Genomic DNA, 16,449 nt, shown 5'->3' on the forward strand with positions numbered 1-16,449 from the left:
GCGCCCCGTCGCGCCGGGGAGGTGGCGGGGCGGGGCGGGGCTGGGCGGGGGGGGGGGGGGGCAGAAGGTGGGGGCTGCTGAGGCGCGTCCCGGCGGCCGGAGCGCGGCGGGCGTGGGGCAGGGGTGTCGGCCCGCCTCCGCCCCGGCTTGGCGGCTCGCCCGGCCCGGCCGCCGGGACCGTCGGCTGCCTGGGGCCCGTGCCGGGGTGGTTCTTTCACGGCTGCCATCAGCCCGCCGTGCCCGGGTGCGCTCCCGCCTCCCCGCGCCGGACGGAGAGGGGCAGGCGGGGAGCAGCGCTGCTTGGCTTGGCCGCCCCCCCGCGCCACCCCTGCCCGCCCAGCCCCGCCGCCGGCACCGGCCCGGGGCAGGTGTGCGGGTGTCCCTCGGTCCGTCCCAGTCCTCCCCCTCTCCGGGCTTTTCTGGCAGCTGGAGGGGCAGGAGCGGGGCGGGGGCGGCGGCTGCCTCCCTGCCCGGGGGCGGCTGGGCTGAGGAGGCCAGGCCCGGCCCGGCCCGGCCCCGCGGCGCCGTGCGGCTCCCCCCGCGGCCCGTCGGCGGGCAGGCTGGCTCTGCCCCAAGGCTGCGTTTGCTGCTCGAGTCGGAGCTTTCGGCGGGGGGGCACGGCGCGTTACCGCCTGTGTAGGGGGAGCCGCGTATCGCCACGCACACGGACAGACGGAGGGACTTCACCCAGAGCAAGGGTTGTTAAATAGATCCTGGCCCGCTCTCTCAGCTCCGTCCTTAGGGACAGGCGCTGCCACTGATTCACTGTATCGTGCTTACAGTTGTTATAGCGTGCCATATAAAATCGTGCCCTCTCCTGATTGATACGTGTTACTTAAAAACGATGCCAAGGAAGGGGCAAACGCTGTGCTCCGCAAGGCCCCATCCTCCCGCGCGGACTGCGTGGCCGGATGAAAAGCCAGCAACGCTTCTTGCGGGTGGAGAGGTCACCCTGCGGGACCCCGGTTGCCTGCTCTGTCTCGTGGGTAAAGGCAGTGGTAGGTTGCAAGCGTCTCCGGCCCCGCAGGATCACACCGTGTATTTAACTGCCTGAAGAGGACCCTAATGGTAACATACCTGTTTTTTACATGTCTGGGTTGAATTTTCTGCTCTCTTTGATTACTATTAACCCAGTCAATAATCTGTAACACCAAAACAGAGAGGGAAGGGGAAAGGATCAGGGAAGAGTTTTCAAACATGCTGCTGTGTGTGGGCACACGTTGGGTATATGTCTTTATTTCTAGGATGTTTTAATGCATCCCTCGACTTAGCCTGCTAGTCTGTATTGCTTTAAAAAGCAACTAAGACACTAGTCTGAAGCCCTGAAGGGTATGACTCAATAACAATAAATTGTAGTATCTCCTGCTAAGTAATTACACCGTATCATGTCACAACAAGGTATTGTTGAAATACTATCATGTAGCTAATAAAGTGTCTTTTTTTTATTATAAGCCTGTAAAATAAACAGAATTGCTGTGCTAGAACATATATGGGGACACAAACCATTTCATTAGGGCTGTGAAAAGGAGCTGCTGTAGTTTTCTTGCGTGAACATGCTCAAGATAAACTAGTTATGACCCAATTTTGCATTCTTTTATTCTGAGAACTAGCAGAGGTTACGCAGCTAACTAGAACCCTTAGGCCACAGGCAGAGGTGTTTTGATTTCAAATCATGAGAAATGCCAAAATATTTAGTAGTAGCTAGTGTGCTGCTCCTGGTAAAGTCATTGGGTTTTCCTGCTACCTATTATCTAGTTCTGGCCTCAGATGAGCCTGCTTTAATCTGGTGTAATTTTACTGTCTTCTTGTGAAGATGCTTTGGATTTGTATTGGCAAATGAGAAGAGAGGGAGTATTGTGAATGATGCTTTTGTGATGCCAAGCAAGATTGTACACCTGCCGGCATTTCATTGCCTCCCTGTGTTTAGTCTTCATACTTCAACAATTCAAAAATTTGGAGGGATGTTAAAATTCTGCTGGGAGCACAACCTCATTGATCTTAATGGGAATTGAAAAACTGTGAGGGAGAAGCTGGCAACACAGAGAGCCCTTACCATCTGGTTAGCAGACCCAGCAGTTTTAACCAGGTCTGGAAGTGTTTCTAGATCAAAGGACTGGCTGATGGCAGCCCTTAACATCTTCCAGCACAACACCTCCTCCATCCCTGCTCTGCCCATCATTCCCACAGCATTTCAAATGTTGACATGCTGAATGACTTCTCTCTCAAAACAGAAGGAAGATAAGTGGTATGTAAGTCCTTGGTATGGAAAGAATAAAGAATATTGCTTGGGTGTCCTTTGGTTTGTTGCACATGGCATGAGCTTTTGCCATGAGATGGAGCATTTGACATATGTCGGGGCCTTGAGGATCCATACTCCCAAGCATTAGGTGGTATGTAGAGTGGGTAGAGGGGAACGTGTGGGTCTTTGTCATGAGCAAATCAGTATTAAAATGTTAAATGAAAAGGTATAATATGTTCAGATGGGCCAAGTCCAGCCGTGGTGAAACGAACCCTTGCTACCATCAGCTAAATTACCACTTTGATGAGTGTGACTTAAATTGTATAAAAATTTATGGCTTTTAAAGGTAAAAGCCATATTTTGCTTCCCAAAAATCAGTTAAAAATAAAAGTAGTAGTTAATAATTTTGTGTGCTTTTTCAGTCCTTAATTCAACTTCAGGTAATGGGGTGAAGTTGGAGTGGTTTGATGGTCCCAAGCAATGCAGGTGTTAAGCTGGCTTCCAGGAAGTGTTTCTTCCAAGTTGCTCTGTGTAACAAAAGGTACTATATAGTCAATGAGTGCTATTTATGCCACAGATAGAGGGTAGGGCCTTAACATGTTTGAGGTATTTGGGTATCTGTGTATAAACTTACTATGTTCTGCAGCGTTTCAGGTCACATAGTTACCTCATACATCTGGTACTCACTGAACTGCTTCTGGAATGAATGAAAGAGAGGTCATCACATAGCCAGCAAAATTCATTACTTTTGTTAAACACATTTCACATCTTGGAAGAATCATAAATTTCACCCTTAAAATTATATTTGTTTATTGCACCCCAATCTCGGCAGTGTTGTAATTCCAAGTTTTTAGAAATGTGGAAGCTGAGACAGTGGGAGTTTAAATAGGAGTTTAAATGATTTAGAAGTTTTGGTATTTGTATGCTGCAGTCACAGACATACCTGAGCTGGTTTTAAACTAGTCAGCTGGGGAGGTGGTAGCAATCCAGCTGCGGCAGCCTGGAACTCAGAGCTGGCTGGAAAACATGCCCAAAAAGCTGGGTAAATACTTGAGTGGTTAGGCTGGCCTGAACTCAATGACTAGACTACTACCGGTGCCCAAGCTAGCTAATTTAGAGCTTGCCTGGCTATGTTTACACTGTATTGCTGTCACATCAGTTGTGACTATGGTATAGACATACTCTCCTGTGAATTCTGTGACTCCCCGTCTTTTGGCAGATGATTCCCATGCTGTTCTGGGAGCCATGTGGGTAGCATCAACTCTCTGGTCCCTGGGAAAGGCTTTTGCAGGTATTGAAAATCTCACAGTGCAACATAAGATACACTTTTATTGCACTGAAACTTCCCATATTGAAATGGTGGGCTCTCATTCTGTAGCCACTTGGGCACGTGAGCAACCCATGAGTCAACCCACGTGTTTGCCTAATTGAGACCTTATTGTTTGCTCAGAGGAAGGGCAAGGCAGCGGGGAACAGCCAGGCTCCCTGGCTCTGTCGCACAGGTGCGGGCAAAAGGAAACCACCCGAGGAGCTTGGGCAGAGCTGGTGTTGAGGCTCATGGAGCCTAGGGCAGAGGCAAACGCCCAAACCCCTCCCTCCTCCTGCCCGCACGCTGGATGACGAGTCCTGCTGCCTGAGCTGGCCCAGGTTCTACCTCCCCGCCTGCCCCTTCCCATGGCCTGAGGACCAAGACAATTGCTGTAGTTCCTCACCCCTGAAATGAATTCTCATTTTGTGCAGAAACAAATTTCAAACACCACAACACAAGGCTCTTTTGTGTTCACCGCCTCACACAAGGAAAGGATGGATGACTGCTCTTTCTAGTTAAAACCACTGAGTTGCACATGACTGCTTTTAATAAAAACCAGCCCTCCAAGGGTCAGCCCTCAAGTCCACTGTAGCAATCAAAATTACAGAGACAACATTTGGGGACTGGGGGGTATGTGTGTTGAATTTCTTGTTACATGTTGGTATTTTTGAGATCAAGCATGTTTTTGTTGCAGGTGTAAGTGCTACTGAAGGCTGCTTGGCTTGAATTTCATTATCTGAATTGTAGAAAGGCTGTTGTATTAAGTATTGATGTCCAAGGTGTAGCTGAGGGATGCTTGAGGTTTCCATAGCAGAAAGAATAGCAGCAATTTTCGAAGTAATAGCAGATATGTATGTGTAAAGATTGTTGGGTCTGGAGACCAAATTCTCATCAAATTTGTGCTGACATGAACTCAAGAGGAGGTGTGGATGGTGATGTAACCGAGAACGCAGCCTTGCCATCTGTGTAGATGCTCTGTCTCTTACCACTGTTCGTGAGCTTTATTAATATAATGACATTTTCCTCAGTAATGGGGCTGGCATTTCTCCTCGGAGTGTAGAACAGGAAACAGAACAATGATGTGATTTGCTCATACAAAAAATATACGCAGTCAGTGATTTGGTTATAAAAATTCTGTTGCTTTTAGTCTCTTGCCCACTGTTCCTTCCCAACAGAAAGCAATGGGAAACATGTGGGTAAGAAGTGAGTTACTCTGTTCAGCTCAGTTCACTGGATATAAAATGTAAACTAGTCTGCCTATGTATCTGTTGACTTTCACTGTATAATGATTTGCTCTGTGTTCCAAAATACGCTCCAAAAGTCTTGAATGGGAAGTCCCGAGAAGTAATTCTGCTCTTTACTACTCTCAGAAAATCTTGTTATGTGCCAGTTAGACAGAAAGTCAAGTCATTAGCAGATGAAATTTGACTTTGCTGTGCAAAAAGAAATTTAGATGTATCTGTTTATGTCTATTGAGGGTCCATATAATATAAAAGTCACCTTGACTTCTCTCAGTCAGGCAACTCAATGGATGCAAAGCCAGATTCGTCCTAGGAGAAAAATAGATCTTGGATCTTCCAGGAGACAGTTAAGGCTATCTAACTCTAGTAGCCTATAGCTAAGGTTGCTATACCTCCAGTTATTATTTATTTGCTTGGCTGATGGGAAAGTGGATAAATTTTAAGATATTCTGGTAAATTTTTTTTGTTTAATCAAAGCATTTCTTTCTCCATTTTGTCATATTTTATTATATATGGCTTCAGCTTTATAGAACTTGAATAGGACACAGATTGGCCTTTGGAAGTCCCATATATCCAGATATCAGAGTTTTTTAGGTGTCCTGCTAAAATGGAGGAATAACTTTGGGTCTAATTTGGGTGATTGAGAGGTGTCTTAAAAATATGGAAAAGGCTAACACCCATTTTTGCATTTTTTTTCCTCCTTTCACATTAGGGGGGTTTGTTTCCTTGTGTAATTTAGGACGTACTGTCAGAAATTAAAGAGTCCAGTTCAGGTCTGTCATAACTCCATTGACTTACTGGAATTTCCACAGTCACAAATGACTCATAATGCTCAATATTCAATAACAACCTCCAAAAGCATGCAATTTTGGGAAACAACTTTTTTGTTTGCTCCTTTTTTTCCTTGCAAAACTGGTATTGCATGAAAAATGTATACTAGCAGAATTTGGAAAGTTAATGTAGGACTGAAGAATGTTGTCTTTTTTACTCTAATGTCATCAAATACTTATGGGAAAGTTAGCACGTTTCTTCACTGAATTGTGAGGTCCTGAAATGACTTATCAGACAAAGCGTAGAATTTAATTCCTTTCTCTGAAGAGACATTCTGAAGTTGGTATGATATTAGTTCCTTCCCTTGCTGTTTGAAAAAACTTTGCAGAATCTGACCCGTTTGGACTAGCTGCCATATTTAGCTAATTTTCTGTATAGTAAAAATTTGTATCAGTATAATAAAAATATTGCTATATAAAAAAAAGTATTTTAGTAAAGGCTGTGACAGCCTGGAGAAGAAATGGCTCCAGGGGTCCTAGTAGCACCCCCCCAGCACCCACAGGGAGGTCACTGAGAAGCTGAAGCTGAAGCTGAGGAGCACAGTGTGAGAATGGGAGGCAGGGGTCAACACGGGAAGGGGGTGGGGGGGTGGGGGGGAGGACAAGCCAAAACAAGAAAAAAATGTTTTTTGCCATGAAGTTTTGGAACAAGTTGCCCAGAGAGGCTCTTAAACATTTTCAAAAGGTTTTGGGGATCTGACTGGATAAAGCCTAGATAAATCTGTTCTGAATTCAGAGCTGAACCTACTCTGAACAGGAGATTGGACTAAATGACCTCCTGAAGTCCCTTCCAACCTGGCCAATGGTGTGATTCTGTGATTCTGCATTAAGTAACACTTTTAGGGGAAGGTAAGGATCATTATGTGCTCTGAAATCAGGCTGTGTATGGCAGCCACTACCTGTAAAATGCTGTACTTGTTAAATAGAAAACCTGAATGAAAACAAATTGCAAGTTGAATTTACCATAATGCAGACATTAACAACAAAGCAAAGGAATGGCCAGTGGCTACCATCTTCCATACCTGTATGTAGTACTGTATACTCCAGCAGGAATGCTATCTGTTGGTTAAAAACAGAGAACAAGTGCTCTTCTTTATTTTTACCATCAATACCATAAATTTTTGTTATTTTTCCTTTACTGCATATTCTAAGTACTAAAAGCAAAAAAGCAAAAAATACATCCTTTCAGAAATATATTTTTTTCTTATATCAGCATGTCTAATTTTTTAACCGTAACTGCTGTTTTCATGATACTTCCAGATTGCTTTTGTAAAGCGATGCTATTTAGAATTTCAATATATAAACAAAAAGATTAATGTTCTGGGTGATATCAGCTATAGTGTGAAATACGAAAAGTAATTCTTTGCCTTCTACACAGATACCTAGTAATATGGTTATTGATCCACCTTTTTAATGAAAAGTGATTTGACAGAAAGTTTTAGTTACATACTTAGCAATACAGTTTCTGTAGTAAGGAAAATATATCTATCTGCAGAACAAGATTCTAAGCTCATAAATTAATGAGAGAAAGCATCTATTGGATGACTGTTGCTTTGACCACCCGTGCCTCACGCTTCCAACTACAGTATGAAGCATGGATGAAATTTCACTAATACAATATGGGCAAATGCTTTGAGACAGTACAGCCAGCAGAAACTTGAGATGAGGATTATCTTGTAGGTCTGGTTTTTCATCCTAGCTAGGGTGTGTTACCTTAATAAGTAAGCCAAATAATTACTTATTTACAGATTCAGCAAATGGTAAGGTCACACTGGCATTTTTGAGAAAGAACGACACGAAAACTGATTGGTTAAAGTGGCCTGAATTTCTTTGAAATAGTCTGATAGTGGTTAGAATTCAAGCGAAGTCTATGGGATGGTAAAAGAAAAGGTACTGGGATAGGAGGGGATGTAGCATTCAGAACATCCAAAGACATGGTGAGGTACTATATAGGTATCCTGCCTGCAGCTCAGTTTATTGTACAGCATTTCATTAAGAAATACTGAGTGACATTAAAATGACGTGAAAGCAAGAAACTATTTCACAATATGTGCAAGTTTTCCAGTTGTGCTCGTAGTTTTTTCAATACAATAGGAAAAGCATTTGTACAGTGTGTTTCGCCAAACACCTTCGTAATTTTTCATGAATCAGATAAAACTAGCACCAGAAAAACATTTTCCGGTCTGAGCTTTAGGGGAAGCCTCACTGTTTCTGTTCCTTACTCTACAACGCTTCATGTTAGTATTATATTTTAAAAAATGACCAGGTCCTTTTTAAATCCTCAGCTTTTTGATGTGCATCTTGAGATATTTTTGAAGGTATCAGATTGTCAAAAAGTGGAGGAGTCGGTAAATCCTATAAATTGTTCTCTGTTGGCATTTCTTATGGCAAACTGGGCTTTTTGTTTGTTTGGTTGGTTTTTTTACTTTTGTTGCTGATGACTGAAGGAGGAAATAGAATTGAAATGTCCGTGTGTGTATATATATACGCACTACAAGCACTGGAGTCATGACCATCTACTTGCCTTCTCAGTGCTGGATCATTTAATATCCCTCTTTATATTTATATAAACCCTATCTTTTAAATGTGCAAATGCAATGGATCTGTGTCTGCCCTGTTTTACAGGATTTGGGAAAACTCTACTAACTTAAGTGGACTAACTGTACACTTCCTTAGAATGGTGTCAGAGACTATTTCAGGTACAGTACTGCACGCGTAGCTTGTGAATATTTGCGTCAGTGAAGAGTATGTAAATGGCCTTTGTTTGATTAAAAGCTGCACAAGTTAAAAGCTCTGGTATCAGTATAACTGAGGAGCATTTGAGGAGCTGTGAGATATAAAACTGGGGTGGCAGCTGTGTGCAAAAAAACAGGGAAGGTGAAACAGGGCTTCTGTTCACAAAACCTGCCTACCTATATTGCTGTGTGATGTTAATTCTTATTCACTTCTAGCCCTAAATGACTGTGCCTGATGGCTCTGTCTTGTTGAGCTCTCTCCTTTTTTTACTGAAGAAGCAGCAGCATCATCTGTACTGGTTGCAGGAGGAGCATTTGTAGTAGTTGTCAAGAAAGGCAAGATTACAACTGACACTAGTTTAAAAAACAGTTGGGCGTTTTATATGCCTGCGATGCAGGGAATCTCTATTTCAGCTGTCTTTTTCTTCAAACTTTGATGATAAGCGTCACTAAGTCACTAAAGGAATTTCCCTTTGCTGTGCTTCTGTGAAATAGGGAAGCATGATCACCATTTCATTCGTGGAAAATGGAGATAGTATTAGCAGGGAAAGGTGAAAATTACAGTGGCTGAATAGTAGATGTTCTGTGAAACGTTCAAATGCCTATCTCAGTTTGGAAATATGGACTTAGACTGATGTTTCAAGGGGTCAGGAGTTGAACCTGGCTTTCTTCAGAACATTGGGAAACTGGGGAACATTGGGAAATCACTGAACCATCCTTCCCCTTCTTACATGCAGGTATCCACTTGGAATTCAGCTGTATTTGGTGGAGCAATAGAGAATTGATAGGTTTTGAGGGTAGTGGACTTTTTCTAAGTAATTGCCAAAATTATGAGCGTGATGGTGAAAAAGCCAAATGCCTTTAATCATTTACAAGTTGGTTTAGAAACAGCTTTTTCCCTACCATATGATAAAGAAATATGCATGAGTAATAGAAAAATGCCTGAGGCCATGAGCATACCACCATGGTTAGGTAACTTTGCTCAGAGTTTGCTCTGAGCAAGCTGATGACTTTTGAACTGTGCTTAGCCAGCCACCACTGCAGGCCTTGAGCACGGAGACAGCGCTGACACGACAACTGACTAGCTCTGCTTTTTGGGCTAGTTAGCTGGGGTGCATGGCCACACCGGCACTCTGGGCCTGGAGTTAGCTTCTTCCAAGGTGGGTTCATTTCTGTGCACATCCCTGTCCTGAATAGTCCAGTCAAATGTAACATACCTTCATTCCTGTTTCCAAGCTGTGGAATGTCTGCTTGCATGTGTTGCCGTCTCTCGATGTCTGAAGAAAATCTGCTGTTACCCTTTCAATATTTTTAATGACTGTCCTATGACTAGTTTCACCCAATCATTCCCAGATGCTTCAGCTGCGTTCAGTCCCTGATGGGTCTGAGGGCAGGCATGCAGCCTCCCAGACTTGGAGAGAGGTGTGAGGTGTACCTTTCCCTCCCAGAGCTCTCGCACTGAACTCTCTCCTCTGCATAGGGTTTGCACAGGAGGATGTGTCCCTCCTGACGGCCTTGCCCTTGCCTCTGCAGAGGCTGGTTATGTAACTTTACAAGGCTGTATTCCCAGTATCTATAGTAACATTTAAACAGAAATAAAACAGTTCCCAAAACAGGAAAAAGTTACTGAAAACTATCCAAAAATGAGATCTTACCTCTCCTGGGCAGCAAAACGTGGGTTGCTGGATCTATATAAGCTATAGATGAGATCCTTATCCCTGTTGTCTCCTTTCACAGTATGCAAGAGAGACGGAAGAGAGGAAAAGGTCTTCAGAGAGGAGACAACTGACCTGGAATGGGAACGGGGGAGGACAGCTGCATGGCTGCTTTCCACAGATGCTTTCAGAAACTTGGTAAGAGGGTTTTACTAGGGATGGGAGTGGGAAGAGCCATGGGGATGTCGATAACAGCTGCATTTTGAAGTGTGTTGGTGCTGGGAGCACTGCAGCTTACATGCCAGCTGAAGAGTGTGCCTGAGATGTCTGGATTACATAGGACTGAGAAGACCGGGATTGGGAGAACATGAAGATGGCTTTTCTGTTAAGTTTACTCTCCTCTACACAGAAGGCATGCTCTCTTCAGGCTCCTTTGGATCCCTTATGAACGGCAAAGCTACTCCTGTGGTGATCACCTCTTAAAAGAACTCCCTCTGCAAAACTTTTTGGTGAGACATGGACAAAGCAGGTTCATGTCAGTGGAGAAATTCCACCTTTGGTGAACAGTTATTTAGGAATACCATCATAAAGATCTGCTGCAGCAATTCTGAAGCTTGATTTAAAGTACTTATAAATGCTCAGTATTCATTCTTGAGAACAAAAAGGTGTCCATTCACATTTCCTCGTGCTTACTCAGTGCATATACTTTTGAGGGGCATGTGTGCTGTATTTATTTCTGCAGGCATCCTATTTGCCCTGTCATCTCTGTGGGGCATACAATATCCAAAATCTTCCTTTGATCTGTTCCCATTGTGCCTGTTGATATCTCTCCTCTTTAAGAAGCCTTTGCAGAGAGCATCAGGAAAGGACAATACATTGCACATACTTCTAATAAAAGGCCTGGACAAACTGCTAGTGGTCAGCTGCATATTCCAGGAGTAGTTGGAAATGTAGAATTTGGGGCTTGTGGAGCTTCCAGTAGTTTACAGAATATACATATTTTTCTTGGATAACTCTAATGGCTTTTGCTTCTAATGCAATTTACAGGTGGTTTTTTTCTTTATTCTACCATGTTTGAATGCTTGACTTTAGAAAAGCAAATGTGATATAATTGTAGGATTAAGGTCTGGTGCAAAATTACATCTCTTTTTGGAGTGTGCTTATGGCAGGGAAGAAGTATAAATTTAGAATACAGAAGTCTCAAATCAGATTTTTTACTTACTGGGTTTCAGAGATGCTAATAAAATGTGTTTGTTATTTAAGATGTAAAATGAAAACAGAAGAGCTGCTTAAACTTAAGGGTGAAGCTTTGAGGAGATATTATTTTAAAAATTATGATAGGTAAAATAATATTCTTATTCAAAAGCAGTTGAATTTTATTGCTTTGGGGAAAATAATTATAGAATTAAAAATGCAAATGAATGTTTTTCTCAAAAAGGGTTGTGTACTTCCTGCAAAATTTGCCACTATATCAGAAGTCTTTAAACTCTCAAATCTTCCCAAAGAAAATTGTTGTGAAGATAAACATCAGTCCTTTGGGGTTGGAAGTTCTCAGAAATAAACATTTGAGAAAGTTAGAGCTTCTTATACAGGCACCATCAACTTAGAGATGTCCTCAGTGACATGCTTTTTCCACAGTACTCCAGAAATCAAGACTTACTCTGTTAACAAGCTAGCTTTTAGTTACAAAAGTAATTAATAAAAGGGTCACTGATCCATTTAAACTTTTTTAAGCGGTTACGATCATGGCTGGGGAAGAGAATAAAAGGTAAAAAGGATCAAACGTGGAATATTTTGACCACAAAAGTTATAAATCTGACTTCAAGTGTACAAAAAACTAAAACTAAGAACACTGTTTTTGGCAGGTAGTAATGAAGAATTGGGAGGATCAGAAATTCTAGAGTGGAAAATTAACATACACACCCACTGGACAAAATTCACCCATGTGTAAACAGCCAGCAATGGCCCACTTCCCGCATAAATCCCATTTACATCCTTAAGTTGGAGTAAATGTTTAGGGGTAATTTTAAAGGCATACTCAAGAAGGGAGGATTTCAGTTTTTGTGAATTAATAAGTATCCTGGATTCTGCAAAGACTTATGTATGTCCCTAACCTAATATATGGCAAATACTTCTGGTATGATAACTTAGAACGTGTAAATTTAAAATGCTTGCTGTAAAGGTTAGGTGGAATTGGAACCTAAGCAAAGAAATGTAAGACATGAAAAATAAATTGTAAGATCTTACCTTTTAAGTATGTGTCAACAGTAACAGAGTAGTTAGCATATGCATAGGACTATATATATTAGAAGCATTGTCTGGACAAGGCTCCAGATCCAAAATGCCAGTATTCATGTCAGTAGTCCCAAGGAAATTGAAGGGGCTACTTTGGTAGGGCTGTAGAATAGAGCCCCTTCACTAAGCTTTACATGCAACAGAGTCACCTATGTTATTACCACTTACAGTTTATGGATGAAATAGCACGATGGGGTAAGAAACAGATATTTGCTTCTTTTTTACATTAGTAAATGTCTCAATGAAGCTAAGAGAAAACACCTTAAGGAACCAAAACAAGTCTTTATTATGTAGCCTTGTAGCCAGGCATTAGTAAGGCAAGATGGTGTTGTAGATTTCTCACTTTAAAATTCATGTTAAATAGGGATACATCATGCAGTTGGGAGCCTAATGAAGAAGAAAATGTCCAGATTTTCTTTATTTCTTTAAAGATCCCATTCAAGGAAACTCCTAAGCGAGTAGGTTCACCAAAAGGCTATTGAGCCTTCAGTATTGTGTGTTATACAAGGTGGATTTCTCCTGGGTTGTTGCCACGGTTTTAAGACTTGTGGTAGGCACTGCTTGAACATTGCTGTGTAGCCAAGCAAGGATTGTTTGCTTTAAGAAGGTGCCACATTGGCTTTGTATTTGTGACATCTTCCTTCCAAATGGTGGACAGTTAATTGGGCCGTTTTGCAGAAATGGGGAGAATTCAAGGTTTGAAAGCATGGTAAGGTCTGCCTGCCCATCAGCACCCAGACTTTTCAGGCTAACCTGATTTCTTTCCAAATACCCTCCACCTCAACATTTCTTTGTTGTTTTTTTTTTTTTCTTTATAATTTCTTTTATTGCTTGAACTTCTGTCAATTTTGCAGACTAGAGCTCCTGTTTCTGTATAGATAGATAAGAAGAACACACCAAAATGGGATTTCTTTCAATCTTATAAATGGTTCGCATATGCCAGTGGATAGGGGAACACAAAGTGCACAAAAGATGAGTGGAAGAAGTAAGGTGGAAATAATTCAAATATGAATGGTCTGCCCCCTTTCTTTCAGCAAAATCTTCAGTTCTTAATTCTCAAATAATTAGACACAAATCTTGGAAAAAAAAAAATCAGTGAATACAGACTGAATTCCCTGCTGACTTCAGATGAGTTGCACCAAGAAGTTATTTGCCCCCACGTATTACACAGAAGATATACTTGGGTGTGCCTAGTGATAACTGTACTTGGGAGAATGCAAAGCAAAGCAGGTCCCTTTTTATGCCAGTGATTTGCACACTAAGGAACCTTGAAAACTCTTGTTTCTCAGACAGGGTATCTGTGGAATTCCTGCCATCTATGTGCAATGAATTCAGACTGAGATCTTAAAATTGGCTTCCTTCAATCGAGTTTTGTTATGTACTTGGCATGCTTTCACACCCAAACCTCCCATCTGCAGCCTGCACCTGCATTGCTCAATATTTAACTCAAAGATCTCTGAACTTCCTGGACCACTAAGGTGTTTTTTGGTTTGTGGCTTGCTGGCCAGGGCTGTTGCTTACCATAAGAAAGAGGTTTAGATGCAGTAAATAATGTAGATTTCCAGTTTCCTCAGTTTTGTTTCTGCTCATTGAAAAGAGCTCCTTTCAGGCGTGCTGCAGCTTTTCCTCTGCATGAAGCATGGGGCATGAAGAGCAGGGTGTAGCGTTTACAACCTGAAATTAAAATGCCATTGCTTTACATTCTTACATGTTCTCTTTCTGCACAGTAGTGAAGTGAGAGCAGGATATACTGCTGCCTTTACCACAAACAAACCCGCTATTTTCTGCTCTCAGTTACTGAACTCTTTAAAAAAGAGCAAATCCTTCTCTTTGTCTTACAACTGTTTCTGACAAACTGGCAGTAAGAATTCAGGACTTCCATGCAGGCTCTTGTATGACACAGCTGAGCTGCTCCACAGCATGCCGTCCCCAGCACTCCACAGGGAGTTAGCAGCTCCGTGGACTAGAGACACACCACTAATTATTTGTACTGGTTTTATAGTCATACCTCTCCCTTCCGGGTCTTGTGGGTCTCCTCAGTGCTCTGAAGGCTGGATCCAGCTTGGTAGAGTGAAAAAAATCCCTCTAGGGTTCCTCTACAGGTGTATACAGATTTCTAATGAGCTGTATACCTTATTAATAAGACGAAATATTTAAATATCTGGAATTAGTTCCTAAAAATTATAAAATTGTGTGCGTGTGCATGCAAACACTCCTGGGTACCCCCAAATATGCATGCATAAATACAGATATGCACTCAGATATGTGTTTATAGTGGCTTGGATAATATATGAACTTGAAGATTCATTGGCCTGACTTTTACGGATGGGAGATGATATAGTACCTGTGAAGGCTGGAGATCTGCTTTACACTAGAAAATATGTTTGGAGCTGACAAGGCTTCCACAGTTATGACCAGAGGAAAGATTGCTTTTGCTCATATCCCTTCTTTACTGGGGAAAAAAAAAAAGCCCTTTCTGGTACACCTGTCTCCCCACTGGAATTTTACTGAATCCAGAGCAGTGACGGATAACTTGGAAAGGCTCTGGATGCCACTCTTGGCTCCTTTCTTCAAGCCAGCTCAAAGGGGTTAGGGGACATGAACTGGCCACACAGTTCCAGAGAATCCTTTGTGTGTGACCACTTTTTATTGCTATTCAAAGGCAAGGCACTACAAGCAATTAATAACCCGTGTAAAACTGCTATTGAGATGTCTGCTGGCAACAAGTAGAATGACATTTGTTGAAAGAGGGATAGTTTAATGGTCTTAGCACAGGACTGTGATTGAGGATCTCCTGTGTTCTTCCTGTGATTTTGACAGGGATTGCCAGCCTGTCTTTTGAGAGGTCATATATTCTCTATGTGCTTCTATTTACCTTCTCCGAAATGGGCTAGAAAGCTTTACTTAGCTTTTAAGAGCCAGAAATAATTAGTTTCTGTTTACAAAATACTGTCAAGACATACAACATCGATCATCAGTCTCATCTACCTTTATTTTTCTGAATATTAGGTGTCCTAGACATGTTCTGCATTTGGTGGAGAGAGACTTCTCCAGAGGGTGAGACCTCCCTACATGTCAGCATGGGAGAAGTTTTCCTTCCAAAAGAAATTTCCCCTTTCCAGTTGTTGTGGAGAGAATTTAGATGGTTGGGGGATGATGACTTTTAGATGGCTACGGTGAAGTGAAATGAACCCCCCATCCTGGACGCTACATTTAGGGCTTTTTATACACTGTGCAAAGAAGACAGAGTTTGCACTTCACACCTCTGATCTCTGAAATGAAAAGATCTGCATGAACGAGAGTGATGAGTATTTCACAAGGGAACACCTGGAAAAGAAAGATTGTAACCCAAATTAGAAGCAATTTAGGTAAAATCTTCTAGTGAAGTGGAGTTGTTGCCATGAGCTAAGATGAATGGGCTACAGGACTGCTTGGAGCTTTAGGAATGGAACAGGGACACAGGCTCATGGAGTATTTCAACAGCCAGATGGCTGGCTAGGAAAGAGAAGATACAAGGCAAGAAAAATAGTAATTATAGATATTATCATTGCTGTGGAGCAAGGCCAGTGCAATAGCCTGATTATGAGCACACTACATCATTGGGAAGCTGAACAAGAGGGAGAGAGTTTTAGGCCATCCATCTGAGTGGACCAGTAGAGAGTCAGTGCTCAGAAGTGATCTCAACTGCAGGGGGCAAAATGCCAGCCCCATTACCAATACAGTCTCCTTCGCCCGCTGATCTCTTTGGCAGTGTTGGTGTAAGCGAAGCAAAACATGGCTTAATGAGATTGCAGGAAGAATGGCAGGCAAGCCTTCTTTTCAGTATGCAATAGCTGCAGTTTTCCACATCACGTGCGGTCACCAGGTTGCAGATGGGGTAGGACCACCCCATCCATCTGAAAAGATGGTCTTTGTTGAAAACAGACTGAAGTCAAAGAGCTGGGCTTTGAACACTCCAGGATCCATAGCTCATGTAACAAACTGTCCTCTTGCTGAGAGCCAAAATTTCTAAATCCTGTCTGCTTGAACTCTGCTAGCCCCTCACACAGTCCTCTGGGTTTACTGCATGTTTTGTGCAGGGTTTCCAGCTCTCTGAGCGCTTGTGCTCAATGCGTGGCAATTTGCTGTGGGGATGTGTCACTGGG

The 16,449-nt window shown here is 42.5% G+C and overlaps 1 long non-coding RNA gene across 1 annotated transcript in view; it reads left to right on the top strand.

The window, feature by feature from the left end:
- Positions 1–7,938: 7,938 nt before the first annotated feature.
- Positions 7,939–16,449, top strand: part of LOC142056588 (uncharacterized) — a 61,066-nt gene continuing 52,555 nt past the window's right edge. The window contains exon 1 of the long non-coding RNA XR_012660386.1: positions 7,939–10,207. This is a non-coding gene — a long non-coding RNA (uncharacterized LOC142056588). The remainder of the gene's footprint in view (positions 10,208–16,449) is intronic.

The sequence above is a fragment of the Phalacrocorax aristotelis genome, chromosome 4 (genome assembly GCF_949628215.1).
Source record: "Phalacrocorax aristotelis chromosome 4, bGulAri2.1, whole genome shotgun sequence".
Lineage (NCBI taxonomy): Eukaryota > Metazoa > Chordata > Aves > Suliformes > Phalacrocoracidae > Phalacrocorax > Phalacrocorax aristotelis.